This window comes from Miscanthus floridulus, chromosome 7, assembly GCF_019320115.1.
Source record: "Miscanthus floridulus cultivar M001 chromosome 7, ASM1932011v1, whole genome shotgun sequence".
Lineage (NCBI taxonomy): Eukaryota > Viridiplantae > Streptophyta > Magnoliopsida > Poales > Poaceae > Miscanthus > Miscanthus floridulus.
In genome coordinates this window covers 68,430,936-68,454,887 of record NC_089586.1, presented here as the reverse complement: position 1 = coordinate 68,454,887, position 23,952 = coordinate 68,430,936, and the positions used below count along the sequence as shown (strand labels likewise).

The following is a 23,952-nucleotide window of genomic DNA, read 5'->3' as shown; positions in this document are numbered from 1 at the left end:
TAAATATGAATTTCAATATAGATCAAGTGTTTTTAAGCGAAGGTTGACCGGATTTAAGGAGATACTGAAAATTTGACTTTTTGATGTGTTGCTCTGATGGATTAATGGAGACCACCAATGCGTAGAGCTCGTCGAATCCTTTTCCTTGGACTGCTTAATCTTTTAATCAGACTTCGGATGATGGACTTATGTTTATTCTTAGTTTAAAAAAGAATAATAAAAAATATCCACGTACATGGTCCGACTAGGAGATGATTCGTGCTTTTTCTTCGACTTCCTGGGCGCTCGTCATTTGCTGGCGCATGGAAAAAAAATAGAGAAGAGAAAGAGGGAGAAGGGGGAGGAAGATAGTTTGTCCGCCGCCGTCGCCGCGGCCGTCGTCATCGTCCGCGGTGCTGTTCATCCTCAGACTATTGGTTAGGTGTCATCTACTCTCTCCATGTTTTTGCCCTCAATTTCTTGGTTCCTGTCTCTATTCACGATGGATATACCACGTTCGGCCGTAGATCGCAATGGTGAGACAGTCCTAGCAGCGCAGATCGCTGTGAGGAGGAGAAGAGGAAGGAAGGAAGGCGTGGATCGTTGGGGTTTGTCATCGTTCTCGCTGCACTTGCCCGAGGTGAGATGTCGAATCCTAATCTACTTCTTTGGATCGAGTTTTATGGATTGAATCATTGAATTAGAAGGGGTTTAGTTGGAGCAATTCCTGAAATTGTCGAAATTAGCAATTCCTGAAATTGTCGAAATTAATTTTCGTCCATGTTCTAAAAAATAGTTTCTGTTCATCGTTGCTTTAGAGTATCTTAATGGCCTTAATAAATTTTGTCACTATGGACAAAGTCGTAGAGGACTTTAATACCTTTCTTTTGATACCAAGATCACTCTCATAGCCTCTGTATTTTTAGAGATATGATCATCTTAAGTAGACTGCTTTTCAGTGACGAGAATCTGGACAGTTCTACATCTATTCAATTTTTGGCCATCGTAATGGAAGAATCTGAACCTTTGGTATAAACAAAAGTTGGAAGAGTTGTCTTATAGTTTCCATATTGTTAAAGAACATATTTGTTGGATGAGTATATCTCCAGTTATGAATTTTATAAGATTGGTGTCCTGTTTTCATAGTCAGAAAGTTCAGTTAAGTAAAGAGGATATTTATGTTATTTTGGAGATCTCTTGTTCCGAATCATATTATGACAAAGTTGTAGACAATTGAGTTCTCTTTCATCCGAGAGATTTTGAGAATTTTTGAATGAACAGTTATATGTTTATGAAAATAGAAGGGGCTGTGCTACTGTCATGAACTGGTAGCGTAGTGGTAGGTGCTTGAATGGCGGGTTTGGGGAGATCTAGTTTGTTATCTATTGTTTGTGTTAGTTTGTATGATGACGTTGATGCTAAGACTTACTTGTGATCAGGTGGTGCATATTTGGATTGTGCTTAGCCCTCACTCTTGAGCTTCGGTGAAGGCAAGTAAACGTGGCGCCTGTGGTCCATTTGCACTTTTTTCCATTGATATGCATTTGAAGAAACCGTAGCCAAATTGGTGCGGTAAGTACCAGTACAAGCAACGCACGTTGATGAGCAATATGGTGGCAGCCCTCACTCCTCCTTAGGACGTGTGGGTAGAAGTGAAGTCATGCATTGTATTGCATCATTCGCATTTGCACTATGGAATATATTTATATTTTTATGAAGCAATGGATGTATCTATTATCACGTTATTGAAATTTGACGCTTAATCAAACTGTGATTTAAATGACTTGCTTGAAGCAGTTTGCTTGCTGAGGTTTTCCATAACCTCATACCACTACTAGAAATATCCACTTCTATGATGAATAGATTTGGTCACTGAAGGAGCCAAATTCGTCATAATTTTAGTTTTATGATGAATTTATAACGAAAAATGATTCGTCATAGAAGTCACGTCACACTTACACATCTATGACGAATCTGACAAAATCGTCATAGAAAGTGTCTTGATCTGTGACAAAAATAGAGCGTCATAAAACTGTTTTGGCATACGTGGCAGGGGGCTGCCACGCTGGTGGGCGCTTCTGTTGGAGATGCTTTCTACGTGTACATGTTATAGCCCACATGTACATGCTATAGCCGGTTGCATTGAAGATGGTTCGGGTATGTGTCACCTTCTTATTGCACAATGTGGCAATCTCTAGTTCTTCCACTTATCAGGTTCTTACTAAACCACGCGTCGGGTCCCTGTTGTTCCATGTGTCAGTTTTCTATTGGCACATGTGTCATGTTGCGGTTGGATCATGTGTCACTTCTTCATTGGACCATGTGTCGTATTTTTATTGATCCATATGACCGTTTCTTATTCGACCACGAGTCACGGCGCTATCCGTCCATGTTTTGTATTTTTATTCGGCCACGTGGCTTTATGACTTCCTTCCCTGTGTCAGATTTTAATTGCCCACATGTCGATTCCTAGCTATTGCACGTGTCATGCAATGGTTCATCCACGTGTCGTTTTTTTATTTGATCACGTGGCCTATCCTAGTTCTACCGCGTGGAGTACAATCAATTCATCATAGAAGTAATTCGAGATCATCACTACTGCACAAACTAACTACATAACTATTTAGCCTGGTAATCAAATAACAAAAAATATATTTCACACGTTAGAAACGAACCACTGACAGAGTATCACCACATCAAACTGGCATACGAGTCCACACATCAAACTAGCATATGAGTCCATACATCAAACTACAAATGTTCACTACATCAAGCCATAGGAGTTGAAGACTGAGAGTTACCAGAAGAGCTAAAGCGCGTGCATAGCTCACTGAAGATTGTTGTACTCCTCCTGTTGCCATTTCTTGTATTCCTCAAGCTCTCTTTCAGTCTTTTCTGTCTTCCTCTTCAGTTTATCAACTTAATCGAAGAGGACAAGTGAAACTTTCCTGTTCCGCAGCAAGCTGTTCCTAAAGTATTCTCTCCTTCGATGTCTCTGTTCTAGGCGGAGCTTGTCTGGATACCAGCATTCTTCAAAAAATGGTTGTTGTCGCTTCCCTAGGAGGGGGCCTTGCCCTGGTAGACGCTAGAAGGACCTTGTAAACAATATCAGCACTAGTCATTGGTTACTGTCCATCAACAATAGGTTCTGCTGGTATAGTTTCCATAGCTTTCTGCGAAATTCAATCAGTAAAACATTAGGTTACAGATAGTGTAAGAGGACTTCAATTAAAAACCCTAGGAGATTGATTCATAACAAGTAATACATAGGTCTTCTTCAGCCTACTGCTGATAGAGATTACATAAGCTTTAGTAGATTTTAGTAGATTTCCATAACACTAGGCTCCTGCTATGTTTTATTCTTTATGGCAATGGCTTCAGTAGATTTCAAGGGAAGTAAAAGAAGGTACTTACAACTGCTGCTCTTGCAGTATCACTCAGGCCCTTTTTCCTACTTGGTATGGAAGTCCCTAAAGACTTCCACAGCATTAACATCTTCATCAGGTGGACCATTTTCTTCTTCAAGTCCTTGATCGTGTTCTGCTGCCTTCCTCTTGTTCTCCTTCTATTCACATTGCACATGAGTTTTCGCTTTATATTTATACAAAGACAAGAGTAACAATAAAACACAACCATCACTTACAAATTTTTGCATCTAGACAACATAGGAGCGAGATCCTATAGCCTAGTGGTACTTCACTTCTGCACGGTTTCGCTTGTTCTTCTCAGATGTTTCCTATAGCTTCATTTGTGTTAGACTGTAGCATAAGTAGACCATAGCAAGACTAGACAAGAAATCGATGGGTTCACATACCTTGTTCTTAGCACTAGACCAAATATTGATAAGTTCACACCACTGTGCATCGTTCATGGACGAGACAAGAGAGGTCATATGGATCTGATCAGCAGGGATGCCAATGAAGTATTTTTGCTTCAACCTATAGTGTGCCTGCCATACCGCAGATTGCATTACATTCTAGCAAGCTTCTTTTGTTGGTGAGTGAGCTCGTTAACGTGCAGCCTTCGCTACACACAGTAGTGTAAATGAAAAGTAAATCTGTTAAAGTTACTCAAAGCAGAGTTGAATGTCAAGAGGAGATACTCATACATACATTTAACCAATCCACAAATCTTGTGCAATAGATGGAGCCAGGCCTCTTCCCCTTGTATTGTTTTGAATGTGTCAAAATTGGTACTTCACTCCTGACTAATACACCTACCTCTAAGGCAAACTTGACAGCTTGCATTGGATCATGTGGCCTTATGTTCCCCTCGGCAACAGAGATGCCCATCCTCACTCCTAGTGATTTACTCATTTTGTCAAGCATAATTCCACGAGTTTGAGGCCTTGACTTCCTCGCTCTTCCCGGCAATGGTACTACACAATTTCATACATTCAAATTGTTAGAAAAGTTACATGGATATCAAATAGCTAGTGCAAATTGATTGATAGACATTTATAAGGTAATACCAACCTTGGCAACTTTCATCGTTCTGTGGGTGTGAGGAGACGGGGGTTTGCTGAGAGGGCTCCTCTTTGGTAGGGCTATCATCATTTGGCCATGAGGAGTCTCTCTTAGGGCTATGTAGGGTGACATCCCGACCAATGTCTCCAGTCAATTGATGAACTTGGAATTGATCCCTAGGTTCAGGGTGTTGGTCATGATGGAGAATTATGTTCACCTACTGCTGCTACCTCCACCCTTTTGCTAGCGGAAGACCTCCAAGTACAAAATCCATGAGCAGCCTCTTCTGGTGGTGTTGACCTCACTCGCTTGGAGAGCCTTCGCCTAGGACTCATGGTAGCGCTGCCTTTTGTCCTGCTGGCAGAGCCTCCTCTATGGCTTCTTCGACCCAGACACTGAAATTGGAGATACAAACTTAAGCAGCAAGCATGTACAAATTCCATTGCTATCCAAAACAATAAAGCATTGCATAGATACCTAGCACCCCCCCCTCTGAACTAAATACAAGATAGAACACGCATCTCATCAATTGATAGGGGCATTGGCTCTTCTTCTAAATCTGAATTTGTTTCATCTGTATCATCAAATCCCTCAAGTACCTTCCCTAGTTTAAGGATATATTCCAAATCTTCACCATGTCTACCCTTTATGCTTGACTTTTTAGCCTTTGGAGACACAGGTTTTGGGCCCACATGTCGTAGTCCAAGTTTTTCCATCTTTCTATGATTCCTTACGATTTGTGCATCTTGTGCTCGTTCATAAGCAGTAAGTGGTTGTTCATCTATATTACAAAGGCATTTATTAACTAAAGCTTCTATGTATTGTCAACATAATAGAGCAAGAGTATGCAAATAAATGCTTAACTAGTAACTACAGCTTATATGGAAGTCATTAATCCAATAAAGCACATGTCAATTACACTCAACTATAGGAAATATGTAACCCCATCGCTATCTACACATCCTTGGTTTAGCCACTATAGTAGAGCACACATCATAAAAGGAATTTGGGTACCTCTTCCTCTATGTTCCCTGGCTTTGCTTTGTCGTCAGCACCGCTGTCCTATCATCGCGGTCGTGGAGCTGGTGCGGCCGGTGTTAACAAAGGGGTACCAGATTTGGCTCCGGCTAGGGATCATATCCTGGTCGGTCATGATAGGTGTCAAGCTAGGTAGGGATTCAGATCTAGCTTGTACTGTTGTCGAGGCGGTCCTTCCGTTGTTAGCTGATCGGCCTGTTGTCGACGAATCAAAGGGGATCTGGTTCTAGCGAAGGTTCAGAAATGTATGAGAGAGGGTGCGGCTAGAGAGTGGAGAGAGAGTCGAGCTGCTATTTCGATGGCACCTAGGGTCTAGAGCGAGGTGGCAGAGGGGCAACTAGAGAGTGGAAAGGGAGGCCATGGGACTAAGATTTAGAGCTGGAGGAGAGACGGTACGGCTGGAGAGTGGAGATGAAGGCGGAGACAACGACTCTTTGCGCTTTTATGTGGCCATCATATTACCACAAAAGCTCTTGTCTAAAATTGATGGTGTGGTAAACCTATTTACCACGCAGAGGGCAAAAGAGAGACATCTAATTTTGGGCGTGTTGGCGGGACTGCTCAGCACGGTGCAAAATAAAATCAGTAGAGACCAGAATTTTGGATGGCCTTAGTTGTTGCCTTTTTGGTTTCTTCATAATATAAATAAACATAAAACTAAAAGAGGATGATAATAAACAATTAAAAGATCCATGAATTTGACACCTAAAATTACCAAAAAAAGAAAAAATAAACTTGCTCGCTGCAGCTTATTGCGCTACAATTGGCAATTTTTTGTGTGTGTGACTGCATCTGCGACTGTTTGAACTAAGGCCTATAATTAGGAAGCAAGGGGAAGGCACGCCCAGGGATGGAAAATCCTTCAAAAAAACTAAATGGGTTATTCAAATTATATCTCCTTGGATTTCCTACCCTAGAAAAAGTAGTCATGTATTCTAAGATGCTTTGAGTTTCTAGAGAAGAGAAAAAAATTAAAGCATCCTCCTCCTGGCTAGCGCTCTTACGATTCATCGGCTAGCCAGTGCTCTGGATCATCCTCCTTCCTCACTGGAGTCACAGTCGGTGCTGTACTTTCCATTGCTTGAGTACATCCCTATTGTTCGTGAGCCTCTAGCCAGTTCGCCAACGCTGTCTTAGCGAAGGTGAACGTGGACAACAACATACAACACGCCTGTCTCAACCCTTGATCTATGGGACATATCAGTAGTACAAGTCATGACTAGGTTTGGTCTATGGGACGACCGTATGTGAAGTCTTATTTGCATGCATGTCTGTGTTAACTTTTGTTGAACTTTGTATTAGGTTGGTTAAACTCTGTTGAGCGTTGTATAGCTCAGGTCCTTTCATCATTTGGAAACTTGTTATACTAACGGTGTTTGCCTTTTCTGATCGAACGACGTGGGCGTATAGATGTTGAAATTTTCTAGACCCTAAGATAGTCTGACCCTACAAAATATAGATGATTCGAATCACTACGAAATACACGGGCCATCCAAGTAGTCCATAGAACCAGACTACTAGGGGCTAACAACTAGTTCTAATCTATAGAACCCAACAATTAGTTCAGGATACAACTAGGTATGATATAATAACACAACTAATTAGCTGATTTTTAGTTGGCTGTTTTTTAGCCATGTCTAACTAGTCGTAGTCCACCCAAACAGGGCCTAAGACAGTCCGATACTAAAGAAATCTTGACAGGTCGGGTCATAGTTTTGATGAAACAATAAAATACAGATCATGTCAACTCTTGTGCCATATATGTGGGGTCATGGGTATGTAGCCGTGCGCATGGGTCATGGGGTGGTCTACGACCCGCGAACTATATAACAATAGAGACAAGGGGCGAGAGGAAGGCTCTCTAGAGCTCCCGCTTTAGTTTCATCCCAAAGCTTTTGCACTCCACCCTACTACTAGGCATCTTTGTTCTTTGTTTTTTCTACATATTGTTTTCTTTTTTACACGGATCATGGACAACTATGATCATTCTTGGGACATGTCTGTGTGTAGCAGACCGAGATTTCCAAAAGAGAAATTCTGATCCTTTTGCCCTTCTATGATAGTCCCAGGATACCTCAGCTATCATGGGCGTCTATATTATAGATGATTATAGAGTTATACAACATCAGAGTGCATAAGTAAATATATTATAATAGTTTGGATATAGCTAACAACATACAAAACACATGTTATTCTATCATGGAAGCAAAACTTAGCGATCTTCCATCCATAGGCATCCTTGAGTGTAGAACGAAACCAACTACTAATCTCCTCATCACTGCAAATCAAGAAAATCTGCACACCACCAGATGTGTGTAGGCCATGGTCAGCACCAATGAGCTTTAGTGGAAAATAGAAAATAAAGGGATCTAGCGATCCTAATAGTTTGGTCGTGGTATGCATCCTTAGCGCATGCAGAAAAGCATCAATAATAAGTAAAGTGTATATCACCTGTAATCCTAGACCACAATCTCATTCTCACCATCCACTCATCATCATCACAAGTCACCTCTCATTGTCGGCATGAAAATTCGTCTTGTGCCGGGCACACGAGCAAGCCAGAAGGGTCTACTCGATGGAGCTGGAGATCCGCCTAGCTTCAACGCAGGGACGATCGATCCTGCGTACTTCTCCCAAGACGTGCCAGTCAATTTGACCCTGCAATTAATAAGGAGAGAAAGTTTATTAGTAATTTTAAGGTGAAACATGTCGGTCTGTGCCTAGACAGTTCCGAATATGCAGCTCTGAGAGCCGATGTGAAAGGAGATCGACTAAATAGTCGATTCCAGCATACTCATAAAAATAAATCAGTTAAAGCTCATGGAATTGTGGAAGAAATATCAGTTATCTTTCAAGATGAATATCGTTATTTAGACAAATATTAGTCAATAGCAATAGGATGTCAACACTAATCAGTTTATGCAAAGTCAATGATTGCAAGTAACCGAATCCCTTTTTATATAAAAGATTTCAAAATAGCTCATCATCATTTAACCATTTAATAGACATAAATCTAATGAACATATTAGATCTCATCTATCGCTATGACCAGTGGGGCATGAGGCAGAATCATGCAGGCCATAGAAATAGCAATAAATTCGATGACTCTAACTTATTACTAATATCAGTGGAGCATGAGACAGAATCATGTAGGTCATAATACAATAATAATATCATGGGGCTAACATATCTTTCAAATTACCCATACTTCAACGGTCTTGTGGCGTGAACTATATATGTGAAAACACTTGATATCGGCTAAAACAGCCGATTCAGGCATAGCGCACAATTAAGGTCGTACCCTATCAAGAACAGATCTATCAAACAATGATCCCCGCTCCACAGTGCTAACAGTGGGGTGTGAGGTAGAATCACACAGGCCATGATAACGGGCAATAGAACTTTTTTTGTTAGCCAATAGATCTATTCAGGACCAAGCATGCCTTAACCATATACTATGCACGATCAAGACTGACATAAAACAGCTGATAAACCATAACTCATCATTTAAGGTATAGATTAGATCAATTTAGATTAATAAACGATGGGTTAAACATGATATAAAGCCAATCTAGATCAATCCCAATCGGGCAAAGTAATATTGTTGTAATTAAATAAATAATAAAGCAATAAACAATATCGGTAACTTAATGAATCTACTCGAAGGACGCCACCCTTAGATAGAGCGATAACTTGACCTTAATCTAGTTCGAGCAGTGGAGGTCGACCGGATCGATGCAGCCGTACTTGAACTAGACAAGAGTCGATAACTAGCTTATACCAGAGTCGCAGTGGAGGTCGACCGGATCGATGTAGCCGTACGAATAGAAGTATAAGCCATGACGGTACTTACAGACAAGCCGAAGGTCGGCCGGACCGATGCAGCCCTGCTCGCTGAAGAACTCGTCGAGATCTACTCTACTCCTACTCCTAAGGGGTGGCCGGAGCCAAAAAAGTAAGTAACTTGTATTTGATTGATTGTTGTCCTTTACAATAGCCGGGGTCCAATATTTATACCCAGAACCTACGTATGAGTCCTACTTAAGCACGACTCATTATAATTTTTGGCCTAAGAGAAAACATTCCTAATTTAAGATAACTTAGACCCTAATCTTTCCCTTTTGTGGAGTCCAACATGTTTTTTCCTGGCGCCGATTGTAGCTATTATAGTTATCTGCGGGCGCTATCTGAAGAGAGCTGATTCTAGTGCTGCATTTGAATCAGCTGATACCTGACCTTTATGCAATTCGATTCCTTGATGACATGATCTTGGGAGCTTTCGAGTTCCTGCAATCCTTCTTCCAAATTCTGGTGTAAACACATGCCCCCCAATTTTGGGATAAAAGTAATTTTATTCCAAAATTATCACAGTCTGTACCCCCGATAGGTCCTGCAGTCATGGGTAGAGAATCTTGATCTGGGATCTACTGTTTGTCACCGTCTATGTCAGCTTATGAGCCCATGCTTCAAAACTTTACGTGAGCATCATCGCTTCATGGGTGCTTGGATCCATCTTTCCAGTCCTGACTATAAAATGTCTATCGACTCTGGCGAGAGCATTCAACAACTCAACTATGTTTCTCTTCTATCTGCTTCCTCGAGTGCCTCTGGCTCCGTCGGACCCTCCATGGTCTAATTCCTTGCTATGAGGATCTTGAGTGGTTAGAAGAATTCTTGTGCATAGGGTGATTGTGTCGCTCATCTTAGCGCCTTGTCGAGCAAGAGGATCAGCTACTACGGTTAGAAGAATTCTTGTGATATCACCTGAGTCTTCTCTCCATGTTCGCAGAGCTGTTCTAGTGTTTGCAAGGGCTAAAATGTGTGGACACCTTCCCCTTGTTTGCTCCATCAAATGCCCATCAGGAAAGCCATAGACTTCTTTCCCACAGTTTCTCAGTTACGTGAGAAATCAGCTGAGCATCTGTTAAGCAGGTGGCCTTTCCCCTTCTCCTGGCACAATTTTTTCAATGGGCTGATGTGACTTGGTTCACGATGACCTTTAGCCTTACGGGGATCCAGACTCCCTTCAATCTAAAGAAGCCTTGGTGGGTTGATTGCTGGTCAATGTAAACCTTTCGTATCCACCCCATGATATTTTGTGATTATGGGAAGCAATAAGTCTGAATCTATTATCTCTTCATTATCCGTCCCTTGAATTTCTGGAGTAGTCGATCCATTTCCATATATGACTTTAGTTCCATAACTCCGGCAAAATCTAACTTCTCACCTTACCTGGGCTATATATACGGGCCACGACTGTGGATCGAGAAACAACCTGCTTCGTCTCAAACCTTTCATGTCTTTAGTGCGATTTCTGCTTTCCCATAGGTGTGAGATCATGGAGAACAGCAAGAGGTCTGCTGAGGAGGCCCTCAACTGGAGCTGCGTCATCACGCCAGCACCTTCGTCAGCTAGGAGGGTGCAACTCATGATCCTCTCACTACCTCGAGGTATAGGGCCGACTCCATTTAGCCTTTGGGGTTCTCTTCATCAATAGCTCACCACCTAGCTCCCCTGCTATCCAAGGAGGCGGGTCAACAATGATGACCTGCTCGCCTCCATCGATAGGCATGGCCAGAATCTCACCGACTGTCTCTCCCTCGCAGAATTCAGGCTCTGGCCATGGTCCGATGCTGATCGCCTCCCGAGGCCAATTCAGTGGAGGATAGGTTGGCCAAGGCTGAGGCCTAGAATCGGGGTGAGACATCTATCATAATTTTTGTCTCCTCTCAATTTCATCTTCAAGATCCTGATCATCTCCCCTCTGAATCTTTTTAGATTTGTTAGCTTAGCTGAAAGCCTCCTGATCGGCTACGGAGTACGCGGCGGGGTTCATCAACGCCAGAGGCGCTGTCTCGGTGGTTCACCTGCACGACATCCCGAACCATGTCAGGGAGGTCGCTTTGCATGGTGTTTGTCATGGTGCTGCCATGGCATTGGCTGCTTCGCAAGCCCTTCTGGCCATGAGCTTCGGCTTCTTCCTCACGGTTTTCCAGCCACGACACACCCTAGGGATCATGAGCGCCTAGTCAAGGATTTCTTTGGCACCACCAACTCTGTAGCCCTTACTTCCTAGGCCGATGATATAGTAACCAAAGTGTTTTCTATTCCATTAGTTTGTAATGGGTGATATTTAGCAAACAATTCTTTGTCTTGAGGGATTTTATTTTGGTTCATACTTCATATTCCATGCATCAATCTGTCCGTGTTTGCTTTGCTCCTATAGGCGATACACATCATACCTGCTTCTACCCCTTTCAGGTTTATTTTTGTACTAGAGGCGATACCCTTCTGGTATCGGCTATTAGAGCCGACGACCGAACAAATTGGTTGTCAAGTATTAATCCAAACGCTAGGGATAATATTTCTTTAGATATTTCCCATTGATTGCTCTACCAAATTCTTCCTCTCCTCTTAGCATTTCCAAAATATAAGCATTGCCAGCGCACAATGCTTAATCCGATAAGGTCCTTCCCAATTAGGTGACCATTTGTCGTACTTGTTGTCTTTTGACCCGATCGGCAATTTCACTTTCCTAGACCAAGTCGCCTTCAGAAAATTGCTTGCTCTTGACCTTTTTATTGTAATATTTTGCAACCCTTAGTTTATTGGCTTTGATATTCTCAAGAGCACGTAGCCGATGGCAACTCAAGTCCTCTAAGTCGTCTATCATAAGATTCTTGTAGACTTCGGCTGACAAATCATTTTGCAACGTGACACGCCTTGATCAGCCTGAACTTCCCAAGGAAGGACCGCATTATGGCCATACACAAGTTCATAGGGCGACATTTTAATCGATCCATGAATAGGCCATTCTATATGCCCATAGTGCCTCATTAAGCGTTGAATGCCACTTCCTTGGCTGCTCCTCAATCTTTTTCTTGATCAGCTTAATCATAATCTGATTGGATGCCTCTGCCTGGCCATTAGCCTGAGCATAGTAAGGAGAAGAATTTAGTAGCTTGATTCCCATACTGGCAGCAAAATCTCTGAACTCTTCTGATGTGAACATTGTCCCTTGATCGGTAGTGATAGTTTGAGGAATCCCAAAACGATACACAATATGCTCTTTGACAAAATCAACCATATTCTTTGAGGTTACTCTTCAAAGGAATTGCCTCAACCCACTTAGTGAAGTAATCCGTTGCTACCAATATGAACTTATGTCCTTTACTTGAGGGCGGAAAAATTTGGCCAATTAAATCAATTCCCCAACCTCGAAACGGCCATGGTTTGATTATCGGATTCATGGCCATGCAGGCGATTTCTAGACATTACCAAAACATTGACAGTCCTAGCACCCCTTATAATATTCAAAACAGTCTTCCAATATTGTTGGCCAAAAATATTCAGTTCTACGAATAATCCATTTCATCTTATAAGCCGATTGATGAGCCCCACATATCCCTTCATGCACTTCGCCCATCAACACCTTAGCTTCTTCTTGATTTAAGCATTTGAGCAACACCCCATCGACTGTTTTGTAATATAGCTGATCATCTAGTAACACATACTTAGTCGATTTATATCTTAGCTTTCTGGCAACTTTCTGTGATGGATTCCTAAGGTAATCGGCTATTTCAACTCTCCAATTAGTCATTCGAGGTTTCACTACTCAAAACTTCTTGAAACACTCGATAACCTGACGCACTTTGAGCTAATCGATTAGCCTCTTGATTCTGTGTTCTTGGAATATGTTGAAAAGAGACATGAAGAAATTCCTTGACCAATTTTTGGCACTCATCATAGTATCCTCTCAAAGTATCTTCTTTGCACTCATATAGGCCGATCAACTGATTAATAATTAACTATGAATCTCCAAATATTTCAATTGCTTCGGCCTTTACTTTATGAAGAAGCTAAAGTCCTTTAAGAATAGCCTCATATTCCGCTTGGTTGTTGGTAATCATTGGTTCAGTTGGAAGATGCAAACTCAAAACTTGCTCCCTCGAGGTGAAATAATAACAACACCAATGCCACCACCTTGCTTGCATGATGATCCATCAAAGAATAACGTCCAAGGTACCGGCTCTACATAGTCAATGCTTGGCTTATGATGCTGGGTGACAAAATCGGCCATTACTTATCCTTGGACTAGCTTTAGCCGATTCGTACTTCAAGTCAAATTCTCATAACACAAGAATCTACTTTCCCACTCTCCCATTCAGTATTGGCATTGATAACATATGCTTAATCACATCAGCCTTGGAAACAATCGTACATTTGGTCGATAATAAGTAGTGTCGCAACTTAATGCAAGAGAAATATAAGCACAAGCATAACTTTTTGGTAGGGAGAATATCTCGTCTCTAGATCCAGGAGTCTTCTACTCGATAGAAAACAACTCAGCTCTTTTCCTTCAAACTCTTACATTAAGGCCGATCCAATTATTTTGTCATCAGCCAATATGTACAACTTAAAAGGCTTACCATGCTGAGGAGGGACCAACACAGGTGGACATTTCATATATTCTTTTATCTCCTCAAATGCCTTTTGTTGTATGCCACCCCACTTGAATTCTTGATCATTTTTCAACTTCAACAAGGGAGAAAATGACAGAACTCTTTCCGACAGATTTGAAATGAATCTTCTGATAAAATTAATCTTACCAAGCAAAGATTGTAACTCTATTTTAGTAGTCGGGGGAAACTGCCTCATCAATTGCTTTTATGCTTTTTTGACCAACTTCGATTCCTCTCTCGTGGACCATGAAATCCAAGAATTGTCCAGCTGACACTCCAAAAGCACACTTATTAGGATTCATCTTTAGACCATGTTTTCTTGTGCATTCTAGAGTCTCCCGCAAATCAGCTAGATGCTCCTTGTACCCCTTGGATTTTATCATCACATCATCAATGTAGATTTCAACAATTCTACCGATCAACTTATGAAAAATATAATTCATTGCCCTCTGATAAGTTGCACCGGCATTCTTCAGACCAAAGGTCATCACAACCCACTCAAATAAACTGATTGCGCCAGGGCACTTGAAAGCAGTCTTGGCTATGTCATCCTCAGCCATGAAAATTTGATTATATCCCGCATTACCATCCATGAAGCTAATAACTTTGTGCCCGGCTGCTGCGTCTACCAACATATTGGCTATTGGCATCGGATAACCATCCATGGGTGTAGCCTTGTTTAGATCTCTAAAATTGATGCAAACTCTTAATTTTCCATTCTTCTTATACATAGGGACAACATTCGATATCCACTCTGCATATCGGCATGGTCGGATAAACTTTGCTTCTAGTAACCTTTCAGTCTCCTTTTTTATATCATCAAGCACGTTTGGGTTGAATCTCCTAGGAGCTTGTTTAAACGGCTAATATCCTAGGTTTGATTAGGCAACCGATGTTCAACAATTGATCGGTCTAGACCAGGCATCTCATAGTATTCCCAAGCAAAACAGTCTTTAAATTCCTTTAATAAATCAACTAACTCTCGCTTATACTTAGGATCCAACTTGGCACTACATAGACTCGGCCTAGGTCTATCTCCTAGAGCCAATATCTACCTCTTCTAATTCATCGGCCGACATGAAGGCATGTCCTAGTTTGCCATCTGTACCATCTATTGGATTATCCATTAAGACAAATTTTCAAAGCCGACTGCTTGGATCGGCTGTTGGCTTTCATCACTGATTCTAATGAAGCCTCCTTCCCATATCTTGCCAGAAAAGCATTCTAAGTCTCCTAGTTCCCAAAAGACTGGATCAGGCTATTGCGACACTCACAGATTCATCAGCGCGAACCAGCTCAACGTCATCTCCATGCCATTGAATTAAACATTGATGCATGGTTGATGGTACACAACAGTTTGCATGGATCTAGTCTCAACCAAGGAGTAGACTATAGGAACCTTTTCTATCGATGATGAAGAACGTAGTGAGTAGAGTCTTACTCCTGATTGTCAGTTCGACGTTCTTTACCCCGTGGGTCTTAGACACATTACCCCCAAAGTCCTTAAGCATCATGTTGGTCTCAATCAGATCTCCTAGTCCCTTGCCAAGTTTATGAAAAGTGGTGTAAGGCATGAGATTGATAGAAGCACCTCCATCCACCAACATCTTGTTCATCGACTTCCCATCAACAAAACCTTTTACATATAAAGCCTTTAAGTACCGATGCTTGACTGGTTTGTTAAATATTGTCTGTTGTATAACTGTTAACTTGGCAACTATCTCCTCATACTCTGATTCATCAAAATCTGAGTAAACTTCTTGATCTACTGAAGCTTTGAACTCTAATGGCAATAGAAAAACCATTTGAATATTAGCCGATGGTTGTCTTCTATCGGCTGTTTGCTTAGCACGCCATACTTGAGGTTTACCGGATGCCTGAGCCTATTCCAACTGTCTATTCCTTAAGCGTTGCACTCTTCTCTTCTGGCTTCTTGTCAAACCGCCTGGACACCACTGGCCTTTCTGCCAAACACATCCTTCTTCATTACTTTCATAATTAGCCCAGTTTTGATCAACAACTCATTTTCCAAGCCGATCAGGAACACTTTCATTTTTAAGCGCTGATCCATGTTATTATGATGATACACATCTTGAGCATGGATAGACCGGCGGTTGGCTTGAGATTGCCTAAACTTCCAATATTGTTCGCTGCACTCTAGACAACTATTTTTGGTAGGCAATTTCAAACCTTCGTTCCTGTAATGTCTAAAGAAAGGACAATTCCGATGTCATTCAGCTTGTGTTCTTTCATAACTCTCTTTTTCCTGTTGACGCTGGTATTCTTGTTCCTCTAACCAACGCTGATAATCCTTTTCCTTCTGCCGCTGTCATTTATTCAACAAAATTCAAGATGTAACGCGCGGCTTTGTTGCTCCATCCTTTGACGTTTCTCCCTGCTCATATTGGCTCTTTTGCTTGTCGCGACGTCTTCTAATGTCTCTGTATTCATCAGCCAATATTTGCATCTCGGGATCGACTATTCCAGTTTCTCTTGATCTGGTTGATGTCAGGACCTTAGTCTTTCCTTTGAGCAGCCTAGCATCGACCATGTTCTGACCTCCTGGGAAAGGATTATCATCAATTTTTATTTTCCGAGGCACATCAAATTTAAGCCTTCCTTACTGAATAAACCTCTGTATATGCTGCCAAAAAATTCTGCATTTGTTAGTAGAATGAATGTAGCATTATGAAACTTGCAGAACTTCTTATTCTTCAACTGATCAGGAGGCAATATAACATGATTATCGGGCAACTTGATCTATCCCTTCTCAAGCAAGAAATCAAAGAGCTTGTCTGATTTAGTGACATCAAAGTCATATCTCTCCTCAACTCCTCTTCCCCAAGGATTTACACCATTACTGTCTTTTTGCCCCAATTCCATTTAGTCCGTAAGCAACTTCTTCTTCTTCATCGTCTTCATAGCTATCATCGACTAATATGGATTGTAAGCCTCGGCCATTGTGGCACTTTTCTAGAATCGGGTATCTCTGTGTATACTCTGGAATTGGCTATTGAGCGCTGCCACTCGTTGAGCCAATTGACCCAAGGTTATCAAATTCTTGTCCCAGCAGCTTCTCTTTCCACGTTGGCAACATTCCTTGAACTGACCAAAGCAGCTAGCTGATCATTAGCCAAGTTTAACGAGAAGCACAAATTTCTAGTCTCTTGGAACCTTTGAAGAAACTCGATGCCCTAATTCATTAATCCTCTGCCTTATAGTTGTCAAATCGGTAATCTTCTTTTCTCCTATCCCTAGTATAAAAAATATTATAAAACTTCTTCTCTAGATCAGCCCAATTGGCAATGGAGTTGACTAGCAGTGATGAAAACCAAGTGAAGGCTGGCCCTGACAGGGACAAGGAGAAGAAACAAACTCGATGGGCCTCTTCAACGGACGCTTCGCCCAACTATGTAAGATACCGACTGACATGTTCTATTGTGCTTGTGCTGTCTTGGCCAGTGAACTTAGCAAATTCTAGGGAGCCTGTAATTTGTAGGAAGAGTGACCAAATCATACCATTCTGGATATGGACGTTTGTACGAGAAGGTCAGCTCCTTTTGGCTTCAGACCGAACTGAATTCTTCATCATCTCGGTCACTCTCAGCAACAACTCATCAGCATTTGAATTTGGATTTCTCCGCACCTGCTGACCCATCTGTGGATTGAAATCCTATGTACCTTGATATCCTGGATTCAGGAATCATATGAAGGGTATTGTAATCTGTGCCATAATGATACCCTTGTGGAATCTCTATCTGCTGAGTCCTTTGCTGGTTTGCTGCTTGAAGTCTCTAGTTATAGACATTAGGATCTATATCTCTACGGATTCTTTGAATTGATGGTGCTATTTTTTGAGCCAATGACGGTATGTGGCCTGATGTGCCAAAATTAATCATCTAGTTCTGACCTTGCCCCGTCGATTGTTGCACATGCTGCACTGATGATACAGGATTATATTGTATCTGATTTGTAGTTGCGCCTTGAACTTACTCAGATGGGCTCTGAACTACCTAGACATCATCATTACCAGCTAGTGCTGCTTCTTGATGGCTAGTACCAGCTTGATTAGTCTCTTGAGTTGACGGATGTGGAATGTTATAATAAGCTGGTCCAACCTGATCAACTGGAAACCCAAAAAACACCTCCTTCATGGTGTTGTGGAATGTGTTCAAGAAAATTTTATTATAATTTGATATGGCATCATGAACAGATTTGTTTATAGCTTTCGTGAAGAAACATCTGTCTTCAGCTTCATCTGCATCTATCTACCCATGCAGCAAAACTCTTGGTAGTGGATATTTCTAAACAATTATATTGTCACGTGTTTTGGTGTAGGACAACAAACACTTATTCTGAAATTCTTCTATAGCTTTGCTGATGACATCTTTATCTCCATCAGGTAGGTCTTCATAAGGTACCATAAGGATGTTGTTGTTGTGAGCTGCCATAATGATTATGGGTTCCCACCGGGCGTGCCAGAACATGTATCAACACAAAAATTCATCTTGTGCTAGGCACACGAGCAAGCCAGAAGGGTTTGTTCGATGGAGCTGGAGATCCACCTGGCTTCAACGTAGGGACGATCGATCTTGCATACTCCTCCCAAGACGTGCCAGTCAATTTGACCCTAGAATTGACAAGGAGAGAAAGTTTATCAATAATTTTAAGGTAAAATATGCCGGTCTGTGCCCAGACAGTTCTGAATATGTGGCTCTGAGAGCCGATGTGGAAGGAGATCAACTAAATAGTCGATTCCAGCATACTCATAAGAATAAATCAGTTAAAGCTCATGGAATTGTGGAAGAAAAATTGGTTATCATTCAAGATGAATATCATTATTTAGACGAATATTAGTCAATGACAATAGGATGTCAACACTAATTGGTTTATGCTAAGCCAATAACTGCAAGTAACCAAATCCCTTTTTATATTAAAGATTTTGAAACAACTCATCATCATTTAACCATTTAATAGAGACAAATCTAATGAACATATTAGATATCATCTATCGCTATGACCAGTGGAGCATGAGGTAGAATCATGTAGGCCGTAGAAACAGCAATAAATTCGACGACCCTAACTTATTACTAATATGAGTGGGACATGAGGCAGAATCATGCAGGCCATAATATAATAATAAAATCATGGGGCTAACATATCTTTCAACCTACCCTTACTTCAACGGTCTCGTGGCGTGAACTATATATGTGAAAACACTCGATATCGGTTAAAACAACCGATTCAGGCATAACGCAAATTAAGGTCGTGCCCTATCAGGAACAGATCTACCAAACAATGATTCTCGCTCCACGGTGCTAATAGTGGGGTGTGAGGTAGAATCACACAGGCCGTGATCACAGGCCATAGAACGATTTTTGTTAGCCGATAGATCTATTCAGGACCAGGCATGCCTTAACCGCACACTATGCACGATCAAGATTGACATAAAATAGCTGATAAAACACAACTCATCATTTAAGGTGTAGATTGAATCAGTTTAGATTAATAAATGATGGGTTAAACATGATATAAAGTCGATCTAGATTAATCCCAATCGAGCAAAGTGATATTACTGTAATTAAATAAATAATGAAAGCAATAAGCAATATCGGTAACTTAATGAATCTACCCAAAGGACACCACCCTTAGATAGAGCCGATAACTTGACCTTAATCTAGTTCAAGCAGTGAAGGTTGACCAGATCGATGTAGCCATACTTAAACTAGACAAGAGTCGATAACTAGCTTATACCAGAGTCGTAGTGGAGGTTGACCGGATCGATGCAGCCGTACGAATAGAAGTATAAGCCATGATGGTACTTATAGACAAGCCGAAGGTCAGCCAGATCGATGCAGCCCTGCTCGCTGAAGAACTCATCGAGATCTACTCTACTCCTACTCCTATGTGGTGGTCGGAGCCGAAAAAGTAAGTAACTTGTATTTGATTGATTGTGTCCTTTAAAATAGCTGGGTCCAATATTTATACCCGGAACCTATGTATGAGTCCTTCTTAATCACGACTCTTTATAATTTGTGGCTTAAGAGAAAACATTCCTAATTTAAGATAACTTGGACCCTAATCTGTAACACCCTAGGTGTTAGACTTGCATAATTTGAATTGCATTGCCTGAGCATGAGCATCAAGCATTCATATTTGAGCTTTTACATTTAAAACATATGATTGAAACATATGAAACATGTTTATTATTTTATGTTTCTTTGTATATATGCATATGATCATGAGTGAATACATGTAAATGGTTGATATGAGTCACTAAAACACCTTAGCTACACTTAGGATGACTAATGGAACATTGTTCATGAAGATCACTTTGTCTAATCAAGTCCTTACGTGATGCTATGTAGGTGGACCTAGAAAGCTTTATGTGTAACCAATATATGAAATGATTGTGTGACCTTAGAAATAGCTTAAACAGGTTTAGAATGTCATTATGAACAACTTTGGTATTCATGGCTAGGGCTAATTTGGTCGCTAAGTCATAGCTTAAGTGTATACCATCATTTAAATGTAGTAGGTTTGACCTTGTTTGAACTATGTGATAGAGACTTTACATTGATGTGTTCACTAAAGCAAAGTTGTAGTATTTGATGAGAGGAACAACTTTTATTTTTGGGTCATAGGCTAGTTTAGCTCCTAACATGCTTGATATTAGCTCGCAAAAATCAGCTTTGCACTGTTTTCAACACTTTGGAAATTTTTCTAAGTCTTCTTGCGCTGACAGTTTGACAGGCTCCACTTTGAGATGATTTTACTCACTAACCATTTAGAGTTAGGCCTTGATCCTTAAATAAGAATTTTAGCTGATATATAGGGCTACAACTTTGGTTTAGATTGTTGGCGCTAATTCTTCACGGTTTAGGATATCGAATGCTATCAATTCACGATGTCAGGCCGAATCACTCACCTCTGATGGCCAACTCGCTCGGCTTCAGTGGCCGACCGACGCCAGAATGTGACCGCCGCATGGAGCCAGTGGAGGCCGTGCGTCGCTGGAGTCCTGCCTAGCCAGGCCACGTCGAGCCATAGTGCACTACATTGCGCCCCACACTCGCCCGCTCCCTCCCCGCGCTCTCATTTCACTTTCTGCCTCCTCCTTCGCCCACCCGCAGCAGCCGTAGCAGCGGATAGCAGCTCCGCCGACATCATTGTCAGCCTTGGCTCACACTGTGTCATCCCTTCACCATGCAGCAGTGCTATCATACTCCCATCGTCCCACCACACCAGACTCACTAGCTAAAAGCGCATGGTGAGCCGCTATGCCACGCGCGGTCCTTGCCGTTGCTTCGCCGCCGTACTTAGTCGTCGTGGCCGCACCGCCTCTGACCACCATTCACCGTAATAGTTGGTGAGCTAGCTTCGCCGTAGCTTGTATATGCTTGGCCGAGCCCCAGATCGAGTAGTCACGGTCACCGCCGGCGTATCGCCGTCGTCTCGCTCCGCCGCGCCGCCATGGCCGCCATCATCAAGCTTACCTTCGCTAATCCGTCCAAATAGCTAGCCTAGTGTGTGTGCCAGGCCTCGAAGGTCACTGTGGTGCCGGTGCCGTCGCGGGAGAGGTCGCCGCTGGTGAGATAGCGCCGTCTAGCGCTCCTCTATTTTTGCCGTCACTGACATGAGTCTATGGTAGGTTGACTCATGTGATTTCGTCTGTGCCGATTAAGGACCGTACCGTTGTTGGTGCTTCTGACAAGATTGAACGCATACCTATCACTTAGCTGGCCAGATAACTCATTCTGACCGTGAAGCTGAGTAGCTCAACTCAGGCCGGGTCCCACTCTGTAAGAGTGCACACTCTAGATGGTAGTAAGGATGTGCGGGGAAGCCAGATGTGAGCCTAAGGGCAGGCTGGGCCTGAATGTAACATCCTAGCCCAGGGCTTAATAGGATTAATAGGATACTCATACCAACAAGTTGCAACTTCTTTTCCGGAAGCCCATCTCTAAAGAACTCTGAGGTTAAGCGTGCTTGGCCTAGAGCAATTTCAAGATGGGTGACCAATCGAGAAATCTTTCCCGGGTACGCATGAGTGAGAACAAAGTGCGTAGAAAAGACTTGTGTGGGTCTATAAGGGCAGTCTATGTCGTAGAAAAGCTGCTAGATGTAAACGGGCCTGGCCTCATAGAGGCGGGACGTTACAGAATGGTATCAGAGCCGACTCTCGCGGTTTCAAAGGCGCGTGTGTCGTAGTTGCACAGGCATGGTGCGCATGGCTGGAGTGATCCTAGAGTGGTCACATAGCATGGCACATGCGCTGGCACTGGACACACGGATGTGGCCAAGAGGGGGCGTTCCTGGCTTGGGATTGACCGACGAGGACGTCGGTCTCTTAAGGGGGTGAGGATGTAACATCCTGGCCCAGGGCTTAACAGGATTAATAGGATACTCATACCAACAAGTTGCAGCTTCTTTTCTAGAAGCCCATCTCTAAAGAACTCTGAGGTTAAGCGTGCTTGGCCTAGATCAATTTTAAGATGGGCGACCGATCGGGAAATCTTTCTCGGGTGCGCACGAGTAAGGACAAAGTGTGCAGAAAAGACTTGTGTGGGTCTATGAGGGCAGTCTATGTCCTAGAAAAGCTGCCAGATGTAAGCGGGCCCAACCTCATAGAGGCGGGACATTACACTGAACGTCCTGACAGTTGGTTGTCCCTGATTGTGTGGCGCTGGGCGAACCCACAAAATGTGTACTTGAGTTGTACCAAAGGTGACCTAAGGTGACCGTTGATCTGGTCCGGCTGGGTTTGTGTTAGGAATAAATTTCTAGCTGGTTAAACTCGATTTGAATCGTCGTCTCTCCCGGATAGTGAGAAACTTAGCTAGTCCTAACATCGTAGTAATTGTATTATAGAATATGATGGTTCGGGTAAACATGGAATTACTATACCTGCTATGGTTACTATTGTATGCTCTTAAAATGATATACCACATGTTTGGCATAGGACAGTTGCTAATTTAGAGATGGATAGTTATAAATAACTTGATAATGGAATTATAATTGTATAACTAAGTTAATCGCTTTTTATGCAACTGTTGTCAAGCTACCTCCAATTATACAGCCTTGCATAATCCTTGGAGTCTGTTTATTTCTAGTTTATGACGGGTAAGTCTAGCTGAGTACCTTCTCGTACTCAGGGTTTTATTCCCATTATTGCAAATGGCACAGTATATCATGGATATTGCAAGAGTTACTTCTATCCTGCTGTGGATGAGGAGTAAGCCTTGGGCAGGCTTCTTTACTAATCCCTCTATATACTTGTGTGGACCGTGATCGTATGTTGGCACTGTATTAAACTATGTTGGCAAATGCTACTTTCAAACTTATTTTTGCTTCCGCTATTATCTATCAAACTTGGTTTGTAATAACTTTGTTTCATACTCTGATGATGGAAATGTATCTGCGAACTTTATGTAATATGTGACATGTATGTTGAATCATGTACGATCTTGGTTGTTTGTGGATCATTTATCGAGACCCGTCGTGGTACTCGACAGACTACCGGGTTTATATGGGCTCAAGTATGACAGTGCGACCGCTTGCAGGCTGCCATTGTACTTGTGCTCTTATAAATTGGTTGGTTCTACGACAGTTGGCATTAGAGCAAGGTTCAACATTAATTGCCACATATGTATTTAAAACAAAGGTTTTTGTTTTCCGAAACCCTTTTCTAGCAACTAATAGCTATATAAATAGGTATTTGAAATCTAAAGTGTGCCAGTGATCACTTTCCTTATGCCCCAAATTAAGGACTATTAGGTGGCTATTTAAGTACTAACTTGGGGGTTTTTATTTTCGTCGTCCATACGGCGTGCTATTGTATGGATGCCATTCACTTGAATGGTAATGTATGGATCAAATGCCTCTACGCCAAGGTAAGAAGGTAAGTTGATGAATGGCATGACCGCAAGAGGTGAGCATGCGGTCGGGGAGAGTTAGCTTTGGTACAGCTATGTATGCATGCTTGCATGTGTACATGGTGCGTATTT

At 42.0% G+C, this 23,952-nt stretch overlaps 1 long non-coding RNA gene across 1 annotated transcript; it reads left to right on the top strand.

The window, feature by feature from the left end:
* Positions 1 to 279: 279 nt before the first annotated feature.
* On the top strand, positions 280 to 1,728 carry LOC136463378 (uncharacterized). The gene is made up of 3 exons (XR_010760994.1): positions 280 to 416; positions 507 to 619; positions 1,419 to 1,728. It is a non-coding gene; the product is annotated as an uncharacterized lncRNA (long non-coding RNA).
* Positions 1,729 to 23,952: the final 22,224 nt, after the last annotated feature.